Source organism: Camponotus vicinus, unplaced genomic scaffold (assembly GCF_025532165.1).
Source record: "Camponotus vicinus isolate PSW18456_S1 unplaced genomic scaffold, iyCamVici1.0 SCAF_7, whole genome shotgun sequence".
Taxonomy (NCBI): Eukaryota; Metazoa; Arthropoda; class Insecta; order Hymenoptera; family Formicidae; genus Camponotus; species Camponotus vicinus.
In genome coordinates this window covers 14,288,543-14,307,334 of record NW_028141979.1, presented here as the reverse complement: position 1 = coordinate 14,307,334, position 18,792 = coordinate 14,288,543, and the positions used below count along the sequence as shown (strand labels likewise).

The window sequence follows — 18,792 nt, the reverse complement described above, 5'->3', positions numbered from 1 at the left end:
ATAGACCTTTATACTCTTTATACTTATATTGTAATGAAATTCAAATGGATAATAAAAGGCCTCAACTTCATTCACCTATACCGGACTCTCCTTTAACTGAAACCTGGTTTTTAAAACAAAGTTTTTAAAACACTTAAAATCTCCATCAATATCATCTCGAAAAAATCTCCCATTTTCAAACACGTCTTTCAATTTGTAAAAGGTTTCTACTAGAAGCTATGGTTCGTTAAATTTTGTTATGTATCCAATAAAGTGAACGAGCAAATGATTAAAAACTTATGAAAAAACATCCTTCGGGAATTAATAGTCTAGATTCAGTAAACAGTAGAAAGCAGCCACAATCGAGATACAGACTGTGACGTGACGTTTTTTTGGACCGTCCGTTACAGGAGCGAAAAGCCTGACCGAGTGTCGAACTTTTTGGAGCCTGCTTGAGTTCTCCCATAGAGGAGAAGAAGCGATCCTGAGTTTGCACTGCGCGCATTCACGAAATTTTCGCGCTATTTTCGGTATTGAGCGAATATCGGTGATTCAGATTTCGGAAAATCCAATCGACAATGGATCAAGATAGAAATTAGAGGACGGAGAGCGGACACCCGGCTAGAAGCACGTCAGATCAGGATATCATTCTAATATTACAATATCCTAATTATTTCGCTAGCGCTGAGCAAAATATCAGCCGTTAATTTTATTAACTTATTCTTGACAGTCAAAAGGGTTCCTGACAAGAGGGCGAAGTACAGAACTTGAAAAGTATTGATGAGGGGATGGTCATTCTACACGTAAGGATGCGTGAGAGACCCCGACATGGAGCATCTTTGTTCCCTACAACTTTTGTCGGAGTCGTTTTCCTTCAAACGTTGATCCTGAAAAGTTATGAGGGACCTTTTAAAAAGGGACATCCTGTATATATATATATATATATTCGACATTTTAAAAAAAAATGAGATTTTGTTAGTGTTAATCTACAAGGACCTTAAAAGGATTTTCTAATGTTACCTTAATTTTGAAACTCAGGCTTTAATAAAAATAACTAGGAAGGCCCTTGTAAGGATTTTTTAACTGTGCCCCATTTTTAAAATAAAGAATTCATGTAGCATCAATTTATAAAAAACTCAAAAGGAGTTAATAATATTGCATTAATAATACAAACATTAATGCAACGAATAAAGAATAAAACAAAGTATAAAAAAGTATACATAAAGTATAAAACAAAGAATTAAAAAACAAAGAATAATACAAAGTATAAAAAAGTATAAACAAAGTATAAAAAACAAATAATTTTTATTAAAAATATCTTATTTACTTCATACTCTTTTCATTATACAAAATAAAAAAAATTTTTAGATACATAGATATATACATTATCGCCGCTAGGTGGCGAAAGGGAAAAAGCCTAACCCGAAAGTAGAATCCATCTAAAACAGTATATAAAGCCGCGGCATAGATCTCGAGTCACGGCTTATCGGTCAAAGAGCGCATTAGCTCGAAGACTGTTATAGCCGCATCTCTTTTATTTTTTACGAGAAGAGTCCTAGAGCTTCAAAAATTAACCGCAGACGGTTAATTTTTTTTTATAGTGAATTCATATATGTATCATAGAAGACAGAATGAATATCCATGCAGAAATAAATATTAATATAATAGTAAATGTATCTATATAAATATCCACTGAATGTTGTATGGATATCTACAAAATATTGGTTTACATATCCTATAGATATTTATGAAACTTCAAATTGCGGACAATATAAAATTTTCTTATGGGGTCCCGATAGTATTTCCATATAGGGTCCTGATAATATTTCGCTATCAGGCCCTAAAGCACCATTTGTTACAAGCAATGTAGAATCCAAGCGTTCTATACCTAGTAGGGCCCAATTAATTTTAAGGCATATTAATCAGGTCTTTTTAAAACCTTATTAGTTTTTCTACACGGGGTGGGCCTTCCGCTCCTCACTGTTCGGTGAGCTTATAACAAAAAAGGACGCAGACTTTGAGCCTCGTTATCATTCCCGAATCAAAATTTCTGGAACATCTTGGTGAGACGACCATTTTACTTTGAGGTCACTGATTTCGTCGCGCTCGGATGGATCGTCGCCCTAATTAGTATTGTATTTTTGGGTTTCGTTTGCATATATATATAGCGCGTTCGATAACTTCTTTAGTGTTTCGCGTAGGACGATTGATTCATCTGTGTTTGGAATATATAGTACGCCGCGACTTCTCCAGGAACCGCCGTCGTCAGTCATACAAATTCTTCATTTCGCGTCTCCGCACAGAAGAAAAATAAGTGTGAAATCAAAACTTATATATTTAAACTAACGCGTTCATTGTTTCGTATATACGCAACAATTTATAATCTTCTTAGAAGAATTTAAAATTTAATTTTAAATTTCAACAATATTACAATCTTATTTTAATATTGTAATTGTCACGTCAAGAATATACAGGGTGTATCTAAAATGATGCACTAAACTTTAGGAGCATATTCTAGAGGTCAAAATAAGACTTTTTTTCTTATGAACATGGGTCCGCAAATGAACCCCCCTCCCCCCGAGCTAAAATTAAAAATTGTGTGAAATTGATCAAACACCCGCAACGCAAATTTATTTATCTCTCAAGAGAGGGTAATAGGTAACATCAAAATCAAGGTCAAATAATAAGGCAATCCATAATACAGCCAATTTTCAATTTTTTCCCCAAACTTTAGGGGCCTCTAGCTTGGAGGGGGGTTCATTTGCGGACCCATGTTCATAGAAAAAAAGTCTTATTTTGACCTCTAGAATACGCTCCTAAAGTTTAGTGCATCATTTCAGATACATCCTGTATAATTATTTAATTCTACTTTAAGAAAATTATAATCTTTGATTTAAAAATGTTATTTTCTATCTAACATTGTTTCTTTTCCATTCAAGAAAATTAAATCTTAAATCATAAGAATATATTTTTCTTGATTGAACTATATAAAATGGCTTCATTCAAGTAAGCAATTATTCAAGCAATTATATTTTTCTTTAATTAACGCAATATAATCTCATTTCAAGATTTCCATGTTAAAACTAAATATATTTTCAAAACAAGAATATCCTTTTTTCTGTGCGTGTATTTCGTGATTGTAACTTATCGTGTTCTTTTGTATTCTCGCGTGATAGTTCATTTTGCGTGTTATCGATAATCTCGCGCTTCTACGTTTATCATAAATGTACACGACTCGTCAAGATTCCGCGAGTTCTTGTGCTTGAGTTTCGGCGTCTCGCGAATTATCGAGTGTTGTCTTGCAGATCGAGGGCGAGATATTTCGCGGAAAATTGGATCGAAAATGTCACGATTTTATTAAATCGAAGATGTTTTATCACTTGTCTTGTTTTCTCATTCGGGCGATCAGTACGTCGTCCACAGCAAATTTGATCCATCTCGCTCGCGCTCGATCGCTGCCGCACACGTCGATGTGGACTATAGAACCTTCTGCCTAAGTTCATACTGCGAGCCAATTAATAAAATATACTGCGCTAATCACCGATCACGTATCTCTGTTCCTGACTGTCATCTTCATTTTCCACTGTCTTTAATATATTATTTTATTATATTTCAATTATTATCTTGGATATCTCTGTCAGCGTTATTATCGATCTCCTCACCTCTGTCCCATCCCTTTCTCCATTACATTGCTGAGCTATCGTGTTAATTAACGTCCTAAATTCCGTCGTATTCGTCTCTCCGTCTCTATTTTCGATTAGTGTCGATATTGTTTCTGTAGTTTCGTATGGTACGGTTTTCCATTCTGACGCCTAATCATTTAACAGATTTTCACAATTCTTTTCAAGTGGAGACGTGAGATCGTGGATCGCAGATCGCGGCGCCAAAGGTGTGTCATGTAACCAATCGCATGATCCCGTATGATCCAGAAAGGTAAAAGCACGATCACAAAACCTAATATTTTATGATTTACCTTAATGCGGTCTAATATTTTAAGATGCTGGACTGTCCTGTTTTACCGATAAAATGTCATTTCTTTTTATAAGGAAATCTTTTTATTAATTGCACAGAATAATATAAATGCTTCTCTACGATTAAAGTACACACAGAAACAAAGCAGGATCCTCGGTTAATTCCCATACCTTTAACTCCATAATGTAAAAGTAAATTCCAATAGTATTTTTAGCGGAGAATATGGAAAAATTATTAAATAATTCTACAATCAATAGATATTATTAATAAAATAAATAATGCTAATAAAATATGCAATTTCATGACACTGTATATAGACTATATATACGTTTTCGTTTGACATTGTTAACCTTTCTTATATTGAAATCAGATGGAACAATGATTTGAATTGATTTTTATGTTGTTGATATTTTTTACGACTTGAAAAAAGATGTTCAGGCATGTACTTTTCAAAACGAGCCAAATTTTAATTATAAATTAGAATAGGTTTGGATTAGGTTATATCTTTCGGAAGTGGAACCTTCTCGTAGAGAGGCGGAACCCATTGTATTCACGCATGTATTTTACAAAACGAAGTTCATTCTCAACAAGGATCAAGATTAAATATAGAATGAATTTTATTTAATGATATTTATTGTTTATTAATAATATTTATTGATCGTAAAGTTTTTCAAATATTTTTCCAACATTTTCCGCTAAAAATACTATCGGAATTTACTTTTACATTATAGCGCCAAAGTTATGAGAATTGTGTCGGATCCTCCCGGTTTTATATTAAAAACAAAAAAATTGATATATTACAGTTTTTTTATCGGCTTCTGGTGTCAAGTCGTACAGAAAAAATATGTAATTGTTAATTGTAAATTACATATTTTTTCTAAAAACGAATATGTTTTCTTTATACCAATTGATTTCATTCATTATTTTGTGCATAAAAGTATTCAGATAAGATCATCGAAAAACAAATATGGTAAATGTTTACTTTAGGTTACACAGCTCAAACAATTTTTATTTTCACATATGTTGTAGAAGATACATTCCTAAATAGTACACCGTTTGAATTTTGCGGCGGTCTGTTTTCGTTTCTGAGATATGCACTTTTAACATTTCATACTTTCATATCATCTTTTCGTTATATCCTATTTATGTGTTTACATTTTTTGTTTACATTTGCTCATCACGGTTTCATATTATATTTTACTTGTGTGTTTATATTTTTTGTTTATGTTTGCTCGTCGCTTCCATGTCGCTAAGCTATAGAATTATTGTTTAGTTTCGCTAAATAAAAATTCTTCTTTTTCTTTTACCTAAACTTTTAATAAGTGTTTGTATATAACTTCCTTCGTTTTGCAAAGTACATGCGTGGACACCGCATGTTCCGCCTCCCCTACGGGGGGGGGCACCACTTTCGGAAGATATAACCTAATCCAACCCGTGTCTGAAGTGTGGAATATACCTGGCTTCGCATAGAAAGTTGCAAACTTATATAAACTCATGAACCATATGAACCATGTGAAGCGAATTGTTATATATTAAAGTATTTCCTACACTTCAGACACAGGTTAGGTTAGGTTATATCTTCCGAAAGTGGAACCCCCCCATAGGAGGGGGGCGGAACACACGGTGTCCACGCATGTACTTTGCAAGACAAAACAAAATTTACAAATACATATATTCTATTAAATATATTTCTTCTTAAACATACATGAAGTGGTAAAATTATATTCTATTCATGAAACTTTTCTATTAATAACTATTTAATAAATAACAAGCGGCTAAAACTTTCTGAAAGTCATTCAGAAATGACCTCAGTAAATGTAAACAGAAAAATATAAACATATTTAGAATGTAACGAAAAGATGATACAATCCAGCAAACACCAAGTAACAGTTATACATATAACTGTTAATTATAATTTCCTATTCAACAATATAACTGTTACATGTTATATAACTGTTATGTGTTAGATAACAATTATATTGTTGAGTAGGAAATTATAACTAACAATTATATAACTGTTACTTGGTGTTTGCTGGAAAGTAAGTATAAAATTTAAAAATCCCATATCTCAGGAACGAAGAAAGACCGCCACAAAATTCAAACGATGTATTATTTAGGAATGTCCCACGTAGCAAAAGTTGATTCTAGGTACGACCACCGGATATACTTCAAAAACTTTTAATTATCCGAAAGATATCTGTGGATCATAGAACATACTTAGGATATACTAAGGATATCTGAATGTCCGCTTTCATGTTATCCTTAGGAGATCCAAAAATAGATATCCCTGGGATGACTTACATAACAAAATTAAATCCCAACAATATCCACTGAAGGTTTAAAATGTCTTTTTCATTGTCCTAAACTGATCCAGAGGAAATCATTAAATATACGAATCTATTTTAAATGTCTATTTAAAATATCTCGAACGAAATACTTTTTATGAAAAAATATTTTATGCAAAAACAATATAGTTTAAAAAAAGCAATAAAATAGTAATCTTAAATAGTGTCACCAAAATAAAATCAATGACATTACAATTTTTTAAAATGGAAATTTATATACTTGATAGCGCTATCTATAAAATTAATACTGTTTTATTGTTTCTTTAAAACTGAATTATTTTTATCAAAAACTTTGAAGATGATGAACGGATCATTTTTATTATCCGGATTTATTTGCCGGACATTTATTCGTCCGATTTATAAAATTAATTTAATATCCGAAGTTCCTCCACTGAGGTTGTGTCATCGGACATTAAATTGAAGCAAAATATTTTTAATCATATTTGTCGCCTTTTGCAAACTTTATATAATTCTCATTATTAAATTTAAATATGAGAGCGAAGCGTCGCGTAGCGATAAACGAACAAACTAGTGATCATATACATATGACAATCAGAAATATATTCTCAGGAAATCCTACGAATGATTTTTTATCGTCTATATTCTTTAGAGTTTTGATTATTCGATCAAATCAGGATGTTCTACGGAGATCTTATGTTATACGAGATATCCTCAAGTAATCCTATGGATGATTTTTTAATGTGGATCAAAATGGGATCATTTTGATCAAATTAGGATGTCCTATGGAAATCTTATGCTATGTGGGTAAATACTGCGGGAGTGACAAACTATGGAGTCCTTATCTCTGCTGTGTAATACGCACATACACACATACACACATACATATACATACGATGTGCAAAATCCGACCGGCAACCTGCATGGAGCACATTGGATAATGCTAATGCCGGCGGTATATGTCATTTCACATAAAAAGAATGTTAGTCGAAGTCATGTCAAACTCAGTCAAAAATATCGTAGGAAAATTAAAAAAAATCATTTTGTAGGCAAAATGTTGTAGTTTATGGAATTTGAGTTGAAACTTTTTGAGAAAAATTTTTTTATCGAACTGCAGAGTGTCAAAAATATGTAATTTTAAGGAACAATACAATGCTCTTTCTTAAAGCACAGAACAAGGAAGATAAAAAATTTAAAAAACTAACGATTGTGCGTTAAAGTTGAAATTTCAAGCTTCAAAATGCTTTTCTTATTTTTTGTCTACGATGATTTTTCTCCAAGTATTGACATCATATTTAAAAAGTACTGGTTTATTTTCAAAATCGTATTACTCGGTCAAAAAAATCATAGGAAAATTGAAAAAAAGCGTTTTGTAGGCAAAATGTTGTAGTTTATGGAATTTGAGTTGAATTTCTCGAGAAAATTTTTTTTATCAAGTTGCAGCGTGTTAAAAGTACATAATTTTAAAGAGCTAAACGGTCTGGGACACCCTGTATATATATATATATATATACATGGTGTCTCAGGCCACCCGTACACCCCTTTTAAAATGAAAATAAATGGCTTTTATCAAAAATCGCAAATAATTTTTAAGTAAATCGGGTACGCTCTATCAAATGGTGATATTTTCGACTTTTGATTCCGACCGGAAATACGCCATCCGGATCGGAAGTTGAATTTTTTTAGGGGAACATGGTACTTTTTATTACAGATTCGAATTGTACGTGAAAAAATAAGAAACTTTTATATCAAACATTTTTTCTAAAAGTGCCTCTGTCAATCTTAACATTTGAAGTTCATTATTTCATCACAGTTACTTTCAAGGTCAATTTTAAGATTGACAGAGGCATATATATATATATATATATATATATGTATGTATATATATATATATATATATATATATATATATATATATAATTTATTTGGTCAACGAGCGACCTTTTCAAGGATCCTCCATGGCAATCGGCATTGCATCCATCGAGCGAGATATCAACATCGCTCTGCAGTCGCATATCACTGTGTTAAAAAGCAGCATTAGGTGTGAGGTCTGGATAGCTCAGTGGTCTAGAGCAGTTGCCCGGAAAGCGAAAGACTCGAGTTCGATTCCCGATCCAGCCAAATCTTGCGCCTCACATATTTTTCTAGTCTGCGAATATTGTTTTCTAGCAATTATTCGTTAGGCTGAAAAATGTGTGAATGCTCTCTCCACAGGATATGCGTCAATGCCGTTGCCACGGATGGATTCTGTCGCTCGTTGATCAAATGGGCGTAAAGACACGTTCGACCTCCTCCCACATACATCCCTATAAATATATAAATATATATATATATATATATATATATATATATATATATATATATATATATATGGGCCATTTAAATGTCCCATTCCAAATATCTCTTTTTCTACGCCTTTTACAAAAAAATGTTTCGTACAAAAGTGGTATCAAGGGGTATCAAGTTGTATCAAGTTGTATGATTTCAAGGGAGACATAAGATGGTGTCATTAATTTGACCTTGAATAGTTACTTGAAGGTCACGTAAAAATATGTAATTTGCAATTAACAATTACATATTTTTTCTTCGAAACAACTATATGTTTCCTTCACACCAATTGATTCTTTTCATTATTTTGTGCATAAAAGTATTAAGGTAAGATAATCGAAAAATGAATATTTTACAAGATATTTTATGGTTTATGTAAAATTAAGAAATGATTTCAAGCCTCATAACTCGGAAAGTACTTAATGAAAATTAACTTAATTATAGTGTATTGAAAAGCTCTCGAGATAAGATGCAAGAATATGTAATAAAAAGTGGGCGGTTCCATTTAAAAAATTGAAGGTGACCTTCACGTGACCTTCAAATAACTATTCAAGGTCAAATTAATGACACCATCTTATGTCCCACTTGAAATCATACAACTTTTGTACGAAACATTTTTTGATAAAAGGCGTAGGAAAAGAGATATTTGGGGTGGGACATTAAAATCGCCTGTATATATATTTAAATATATTTAAATATATTTAAATATATATATATATATATATATATTTTTTTTTTTATGACCTTAACATATATTGTGAAGAACATTATTCTGATTTGCAAAATTTTAGCCGTCACTCGTTGTTTATTACAAAGTTATTAAGAAAAGAAATTTTATATGTGACTTAATTCTTTGAAATAATTGTAATATTTGGAATTCTAATATGTTTATATTATATTCATGTATCAAAGTGTACTTCTGACCTTATTTATTTACATTCTATAATATTCTCTCAGCATATTTTCCATGTTTAATGTCAAGTTTCTGTTATGGTTATTTACCGAATTTTTGTTGTGCATTTTTCAATAAATATGTGTATATCAGTTACTATTTTTGAGTTGAATTAATTATCTTCGTAATAAATAATTTAGCGACGGCTAACATTTTTTGCGAATTAATTAGAATGATGAGATTCTTCACAATATATGTGGAAGCATTCGAAATCAGTGAGGTTGCCTCTAATATCAATATTTATCACATAATATATTAATATAGATTAAGATAATTATATAATTAAAAATATTAAGAGTAATAAAATTATATAAAAATATTTGATAGTAATTACTGGAATTAAAACTATTTAAGTATATTTTAACTATCATAATAAAAGAAAATTGTTATTAATATTAAGATATTGTATTAATTAAATAATTTATCATTTAAAGATTATAGCATCGCTAAGATTTTTTGCATAAATTTTTTCATTCTGTATTATTAAATATATAATTACAATATTGTCTTTATTGATCGATTAGATATTATGCTTTAAGAAATTCTTTAATATATTTCTGAAAATGTATTATGTAGATACTGCTTAAGTAAAAGAATCATTATTAAATAATATATACATATAGTTCAATACATATACAATACATATAAAAAATTTTAATATTAATATGGTAAAAAAATTAAATTTTATATATGCATTTTATTCCCAATTAGCAAAATTTTCTATTGATATTTTTTATTGTATGTACTTGGTAAGCAAAATGCGCGCAATTTGCCAGCAGATTGGCGACAGATTTCCACAAAAGTTGTTAGCAGATTGGCAGCAGATCCCGTTATGTCCGCAATAGGCTCACGATTTGCTAGCAAAATCTGCTCACAGAATCTGACAGCAGATTATTAGCAAAAACCGAGCAGGATCTGCGCGCGCGTAATCTGATGGCAGATTGGCAGCAGATCCCGAGCAGAATCTGCAGCTTCTGGTCATTCATATAAATATGTAATATAAATGCAACAAAATTGATTATTACAAATGCTAAGTAAGAGTATTATCGATTAATTATAATTTTCTTCTTATATAACATATAATATATAATATATGTTATATCGTAGTTATATCTCACATAGAGGAGGACTAATTCAATTTAATTAAATTAATAATAAAGTAAATGCTGAAAGTAATTAAATTAACTTAATAAAATTTGAGATATAATTTATTTAGAATTAAATTCTTCCTTTATGCTTCAAATAGACAATAAATGAATAATTTTCCATTTATTCTATTGATTCCAATCAGTTTAATATTCTGAATCTCATCTGCTTGTATCAAATATCAGAAATTACAGTGATAGAAATAGTTACTATATTTTTTATCTTTTATTAATAATCGTGACTTTGTATATATTTCTGACAGAAATTTGATTGCGAGAAAGCACATAGCGGTAAGCGAAAGAATTATCGAATCAAATGTAGATTGTTACCAATTTGCCATCAGATCACGCATGCAAATCCTGTTCCTTCTGCTGTCAATCTACAGTCAAATTACGCGCACGCAGATCCTGCTTGGTTTCTGCCGACAATCTGATATCAAGTCATGTTAGTAGATCCTGCTAGGTTTTTGCCACCAATCTGCGTCAGATTCTGTGAGCAGGTTCTGCTCGATTTTTGACATCAATTTGTCAACTTAATCGATAATAACAGCTTCAGTACCAAATTTATAGCCTTTTTGCTAACATTAGTTGATAGCTGACACTTGGCATGATTTGCTTTCTACAGACTTTGTTATGTCTGGATAATAGAAATTTAATTTTGAAATAAGTTTTATAAAAATATACATAAATATACATAAATTAGTTAGTTATAAAAGTATCATATATAAAAAAAAGTTTGTATATGTATTGTATGATGTCATATCATGTTCAAATAATATGCATTTAATTTTGAAAATTTACTCTAAGCTTATTACTGTTTATATAACACGAGATATATCGTTTTATGTATGTATATACTTACCTCGCGAGTAAAGTTTACAAGCACTCAATATAATCAAAATAGATATAATGTTGTTGATTCGTAGCTTTAGACGATATAATTTGAACGCACACAAAAAATGAAACGATCGGATTCACTTCAAATATACTTTTACAAATAATATGACATGTATTGCTCGCGGTAAGTTTGACAAAAGAATAAAGAAAGTCAACTATTCTACACTCCACAGTAAGCCACAATTAAAGCGCGTGACACGCGCGTCACAACTTATATAAACTACCGGTATGATCGTAAATATACGTTTCAGTCAATTACTAACGTCTGCCATTAACCGTTATATGGCAAAGTCGGACATTTTATTGGCTATTTCATTTACTGATTCTGTTCTTATTTCTTTAATAGCTTTTTCAATTGTGAAATGACATCATTTTAAGAATATTTAATGCTGACATAATTTTCTTTCTTATTAACATATGATCAAAACTAGAAATTAATATATTTGATCGATATTTGTTTTGAAAAATTAACAATTTAATTTAAATATGCTATATGTGTTTTTTAATCAATTTATTTAGCGTACATTTATTGCATTAACATTAAATTAATAAATGCAAAAAAAAAACTTGTATAGAAAGAAAACTAATTATGATATTAAAAAATACCTTAAATTACACATTTTCATATATTCTAAAAATATAAACAAATAAACATTTCTATTAATACATCAAATCACACACATGTACACTTCTTTAATTATATATCTGTGTGCGTATAAGTGTATGCATGGAATGTATATGCATGCGTATGTGCATAATAATATAGCTATGTGTATATGTGAGTATGCGTATATACACACACACACACACTCACACACACACACACACACACACACACACACACAGAGGTTAACAAATCTGAAAACGGCCAATTATTTCCGAAAATAGTGGTCCTATAGGAAAATGTTTCAAACAAAAATTGTAAATCAATTTAAAGCGATCTGATCTTATCAGTTTGACCTTAAATAACGTCGCCAGGGACAGGGCAAAGTCATCTTAAATTTTTTTAATAAAATCTATTTTTTATTACATATTTTTATAGCGGTAATTATGCATTTTATGGACGCTCTTATCGATTTCAATGATCTTGACATATATTGTCAAGCTCACTCTCCTGAGTAAGTTTTAAAAGGTTTTAAGTGTCGCTCGTCATTTATTAAAAAGTTATTAACAAAAAAAGTTTTACGAATTATGTGCAATTTTTAGATATTATGTACGTTTTAAAAGTCAAGGTGAAATGTACATGTGTGGATACAGTTGGTCCTGCGGGGAGGGCTCCACTTCCGGAAGGTATAACCTAATCCAAACCTATTTCTGATTTAAAGTTTGATTTGGGTTGAACCTTGCTTTCCGTGAAAAGTTGCAAACCCATGTAAATTTCGTTTTATCTTGCAAAATACATGCGTGGCTACAATGAGTTCCGCCCCCCCCCCCCCTATGGAGGGACTCCACTTCCGGAAAATATAACCTAACCCAAACTTATTCTGATTTAAACCAAATTTTAATTTTAAATCAGAAATAGGTTTGGGTTAGGTTATATCTTCCGGAAGTAGAGCCTCCTAAAGGGGGGAGGGGCCGGAACCCACTGTAGCCACGCATGTACTTTGCAACACAAAGCAAAGTTTACTTTAATTTAATGATGATTTTCGCTATATATTGAACATATATTCCATCAAATATATGGTATCTTCTTAAACGTACATGCTGTGGCAAAATCATATTATATTCATTAAACTTTTTTCGTTAATAAATTTTTAATGAATAGTGAGGGACACTTTTAATTCTTACTCAGGAGAGTGAGCTTGACAACATATGTCAAGATCATTGAAATCGGTGAAGGTGTCCGTAAAGTGTATAATTATCTTTATAGCTTCCCAAGTAGCAAACACGTCATTTTGACGTTTTAAATTGGTCATTCACTGACTATTTTTGATGTCACGAGTTGACGTTTTTATGACGTAAAACTGACAGTCTAGGCTACGTTCCAATATTCACTGCCAGTGCTGAAAATCTATAGTTTACGTGATGTACACTATAGATTTTCAGTACTGGCAGTGAATATTGGAACACAGCCCTAATGTCACAGATTATTGACGTTATGACATGTACCATATAAAATGACGTTATAAAATGTACCATATTTTGACGTCTTTTTCTTGGCATAATAATGTATTTAATAGCGTTGTTGAATAAAGCAGATTAACTGATTCGAGAGCATCATTGAACAATTACAGCCATTCTATTCTTCAGAAGAACCTCAGATCGATTCAACTGTTTGATTTGAAAATGCTGGAAACGCTGGACACAAATATGGTAAGAAAATAGATCACAAGTTTTATATTTGTTATTATTATTTTATTTAAACATAAATAAAAACTTACTTCTAATATCATATAATTTCAACATATAATGTCTTCGTTGCCTGCGTTTTATAAAAATATATTTTGCTAATCAACTGTATAATAAAAAAATTGTGTATATTTTTTAGCATTTTAATTACACTTGATTGATATAGCTAATATTTTCACTGTGCACTAATTTAATGAACACTTGAATGATTAAGCAACATGAGTCGTGCACAGATAAATGTATGCGTCGAAAGAAAAATTGTTAAAGTCTGATCGCGAAAGTCATGTTATATAAAAAATTTTGAAAGATTTTTTACGGGGTCGATGTACTAACTAATCACATTAATAATAAAATAATCGTCAGTTTATGACTGAAATATGACGTCAAAATAATATTATATCAAGACGTCAATATAAAATCATATAACAAATCAGTCATTTTGACAACATATGACCAAAAATGACCAGTTTAAACGTCCAAATGATGTGTGCTTGCTACCTGGGTAAAAATGAAGAAATTACTTCGAATCTTATAACTCGAAAGGTACTTAATGGAAAGATACTTTATTATAGTGTTTTGAAAGGCTCTCGAGGTAAGTTATAAGAATATGCAATAGAGGTTTAATTTAAAAATAAACAAAGTTAAACTCTATATGACTATGGCGTATTAATTCAAGATCAAACCAACTATGATATAATCTTATGTCCCTCTTTGAATCAAACGATTTTTGTGTCATATGTTTTTCCGAATTTCTCATATTTTTCAAGATATTTCCCTAGAGGTGATCTAGAGGTCATACTGATATCGTCATGTAATGCGTTACTTGAAACCTTACAACTTTTGTCTGAAATATTTTTATCTGTCGCGCTCAGTTTTTGAGATATTCGGCTGATACGGGTAGTCTGCGACACCCTGTATATATATGTATATATATGTATATATATATATATATATATATATATATATGTAATAGATGCATCTATATATTCACTGAACGTTGTCCACAGATATCTATTGGATATTGGTTACATATCCTGTAGATATTTATGAAATTTCGAATTGCGGACATTTGGATATCTACAATATCTCTAATGACTGTTTCTCATATATTCATGGATATCAGTAGTGATACCAGGTCGGTTCTAATTCAGATCTTCTCAGGGGGGGGGTGAGAGGGGATGACGTTACGCGACGCGGGGAGTGACGTCACACGCGAGGAAAAGGAAACCGCGATGCTTTCGGTGGACGAGAGGTCCGCGAGGGGAAGGGATTCGCGGATGACCGCGTGAAAAGAGAGCAGTGTGAAGGTGGGAAAAGGATGGCACTATGTGTGGGAAAAGGACAGGTGTGAAGAAAGTGCGACAAGGATGGTGTCAGCGTGGGACAAGGACGGCGCATTGGTGTCACGTAAGATGGCGCATAGTGCGAGAAGAATGACGCAAAGATAAGCGAATGGCTGCGTTCAGCAGAGAAAGCAGCTTAGTAAGCGCTTTGCGCGGCGCTGCTAGCAGCATATGTCTTCTGATGAACGCACTTTTTTGAACTATGCGTATATGTACTTAATACAGATTATGTATATAAAATTTTGTTGGTGCAAGTGTAAAAAAACAAGTTGGTACGAATGTGAAATTATTAAAAAAAATATACATATCTTTTACTATTTCTGTCCACAATAACTTTTTCTTAATTTTAGGATCGCGAAATTAATTTTTTCTTTCATAATATTTTTGTAGAAGTAATTTAGTAGTTTGACTTGTCCATGCGAAATTTTTTATATTATGATCTGTATTATATACAAATAATATATTTCATTATTTTATTACATATTGTTGTTCTTAATATTAGGTTAAGGTTGTATGCTTTCCAACGTGTTGCGCTTAATCAGCGTACTTTTATTATGCTGGAAAAAATGGCGACCGCTGAGCAAACATGTTGGAAAAACGTAAAACGATAGATGACGTTCAATCGAAAATCTTGCAACAGTTGCAAAGCTGCTTTCTCTGCTGAACGCAGCCAATGATAGCGTAAGATGACCGCGTACGAGAGAGAACGATAATACCGAGATGACCGCATTCGAAAGAGAGAACGATAGTGCAAGACAACCGCGTGCATAGAAAGACAACGATAGAGCGATATCACAGCATACAAAAGAGAGAACGATAGCGCGAAGAGACCGCATGCGAGAGAGACAACGATAGTGCGAAAAGATCACATGCGAGAGAGAGAGAGAGAGAGAGAGAGAGAGAGAATGAGAAAAGGATAGAACAAGGGAGAGGCGCGTAAATAATTACATTTTTTCTTATTAATATAAAAGACAAAATATAAATTTATTCAAAATGTGTGTGTGTGTGTGTGTGTGTGTGTGTGTGTGTGTGTGTTATACATACATTTATGTGCGTGCGTGCGTGCTTATTCAGTTACAATTAAACATTACTGTAACAAAATCTACAACACAGTTAGCGACTAATCGATCAACAAATTCTCAAAAATCATCTACAGAATCAAGAATGTCTAGATAACAACTACAAAATATCGTGCCAATGTCATTATTTAGTGCTAGTGAAGCAGAAACTAGAGCTGAATTTTTTTTTGTATGGAAATCGTTAATTCCAATAGGCCAGTAATTTCATGTAAAGGAAAAAAGGAACTTTTCAAATTGTTTCTTGGTTGCTTTCCTGACTCTTTTTCGTTATCTCCAAAACTTCTTATTTGATAATATATGCTTTGGAACTTATTTCTAAGACTAATTATTAATGAAGTTAATGTATATTTCATGTTACAGTATGTTGAAACGAGTAATTTAAAAATTAAAAAAGAACTTCAAATGAGAATGCAATATTGGTCTAATATTCAAAATCTAGTTATAAATCAACATTTCATCACTTATTTTATCGAAAAAGCCGATGCAATTACTTTATTAAACCATCTATTAAAGCATTAGATTCACATAATTTAAAAAAAGTATTAGTATTAAGTAGTGATGGAGCTAATATTAATACACAAGTTTCCGTTTTTTTTTCAGGAAAAATTAAAAGACGAATTATAAATGTCCCTTTGATATAGGTTCTTACTTACTGCATTCTACAAATAATGCATTTCTGAAAAGTATGTAGTGTTTAGATTTAGATATTTCAGATTTTATAATTAAAATATTCTATTTTTTTTCATAATCAGAATTTGCGATGTGAAAATTTTGAAAAAATTCAATCTGATTTAAAGTTACCTAAACACACATTTATTAAACATATTAGTACTAGATGACTTACTATAGGCCCAGCTGTAGAGAGAATAGTAGAGCAACTTCCTGTATTAAACGAATATTTTTTGAAATATATTCCAAGCAAAGAATATGCTATAACAAAAAACAAAGTTATCTTGATATATAATGAAATATTTATAAAAGAATAAATCTTTAAGAACTATGTTAGAGTTCATTATATATTTATTTAAAATTATTACGAGTGAATTTACTTGTAAAATGCAAAATAATGAATTGCTCATCCATATCTTGTATTCTTCATTGAAAAAGTTAATTTATATACTTTATTCAAACATCATAAAACTTTCTGTATTAACTAAAAATTTTCTTGGGATGGAGTTCCGAAAAGGTCAAACCTCCGATTTTGCTATCATCACTTATACTTACGTATTTTGATGCGCTGATTACGAAAATGATAGTTAAAGTTACCGACTACTTCATTTTCATGGTAAAAACCATAAAAAAAGAAATCGTTAAAAAATGAAGTTTTTTGATTTTATTTTATCAATATACTGAAAATTAAAAAAAAAAAGTTTCAAAGAAAAGTTGTAGATCTTTTTAAAATATACATTTTATGTGCTATTCATTTTTACTGTTATTCACCACGGTCCCGATTGACCACGGTCCCGATTGACCACGGTCCCGCCTAAACACTCTAAAAAGAAATGATACGGCTCGCTTCGCTCGCCGCACCGGCCTGCGGCCCGCTAAAAAATAACTACCTTAGGCGATAGACATTGGGCTACGCTACCGACAGTGCCGCCCGACCCCTCTCCGCGGGGAAGGCGGCTTAACGGGCGCGCGTTAGCGCGCCCTACCGCCTTCCCCGCTCCGAGGGGCGGGCTCCGCGATTAGGAAACATGTATTTGAACACTATAGTATATTAGCTAACAAGTGCGGGGGATCAAAAATCGGCCGAAACTGCGGACAGTCTCGAACAGTTCACACGCCAAAGGTTCCAGTATATTGTATATCTTTCTACTCTTCTCACTAAGTCAGAGTGTATATAGAGCTTTACAGCAAAGCAGCATTTGGTTTCAGATAAATTTTGTGACAATTGCAGTAGTTGTTTTTCTATTTTTTTTGTTCAAAATCTTTAAGTTCTGATTTGCTTTAGCCTGCCTTTTAAGGTTTTTTAATATTTATTATAGATAAATGAGCTTTGCCATTCCTAACACTAGTTGTTTAAAAGTTTATTTCTGTTTTGTTTATCATAAAAAAATGGACAGAACGTATAATTTTTTCTCATTGGCGTCTATTCTTCAAAATCGTTCCTCAACTCTCCAATGGCTTAGAGATATTGGTTTGATTCCGACGCAAAAATTTTGTAAAACTCATAAAAAATATATGGTTTTACAAGAATCACAGCATGCTTGTGGACAATTTCTTTGTATGAAAAAAGGAAAATATCGACATATTGCAACTGTTGCTGAAAATACATGGTTTGAGAGATGCCATATTTCTCCTGCAGCATGTATCTTTATAACGTATTGTTTTTCGGTCAATATGACGTTTGAGCAAACAATTCGAGAAAGCAGCATTTGTGATGGGCAACAGATATCTCGTGAAACTGTAGCTGATAGATTTTCTTTTTGTCGAGAAGTCTGC

General features: G+C 31.7%; 1 protein-coding gene across 4 annotated transcripts in view; it reads right to left on the bottom strand.

Moving 5' to 3' along the window:
- The window catches only part of LOC145974535 (putative multidrug resistance-associated protein lethal(2)03659), a 338,604-nt gene extending 326,858 nt beyond the window's left edge, over positions 1-11,746 (bottom strand). For all 4 annotated transcript variants that reach the window (XM_083104431.1, XM_083104438.1, XM_083104432.1 and 1 more), the window contains exon 1: positions 11,542-11,746. The gene's annotated coding sequence lies outside the window, so the exon portion shown is untranslated. The remainder of the gene's footprint in view (positions 1-11,541) is intronic.
- Between the last annotated feature and the right edge of the window lie 7,046 nt (positions 11,747-18,792).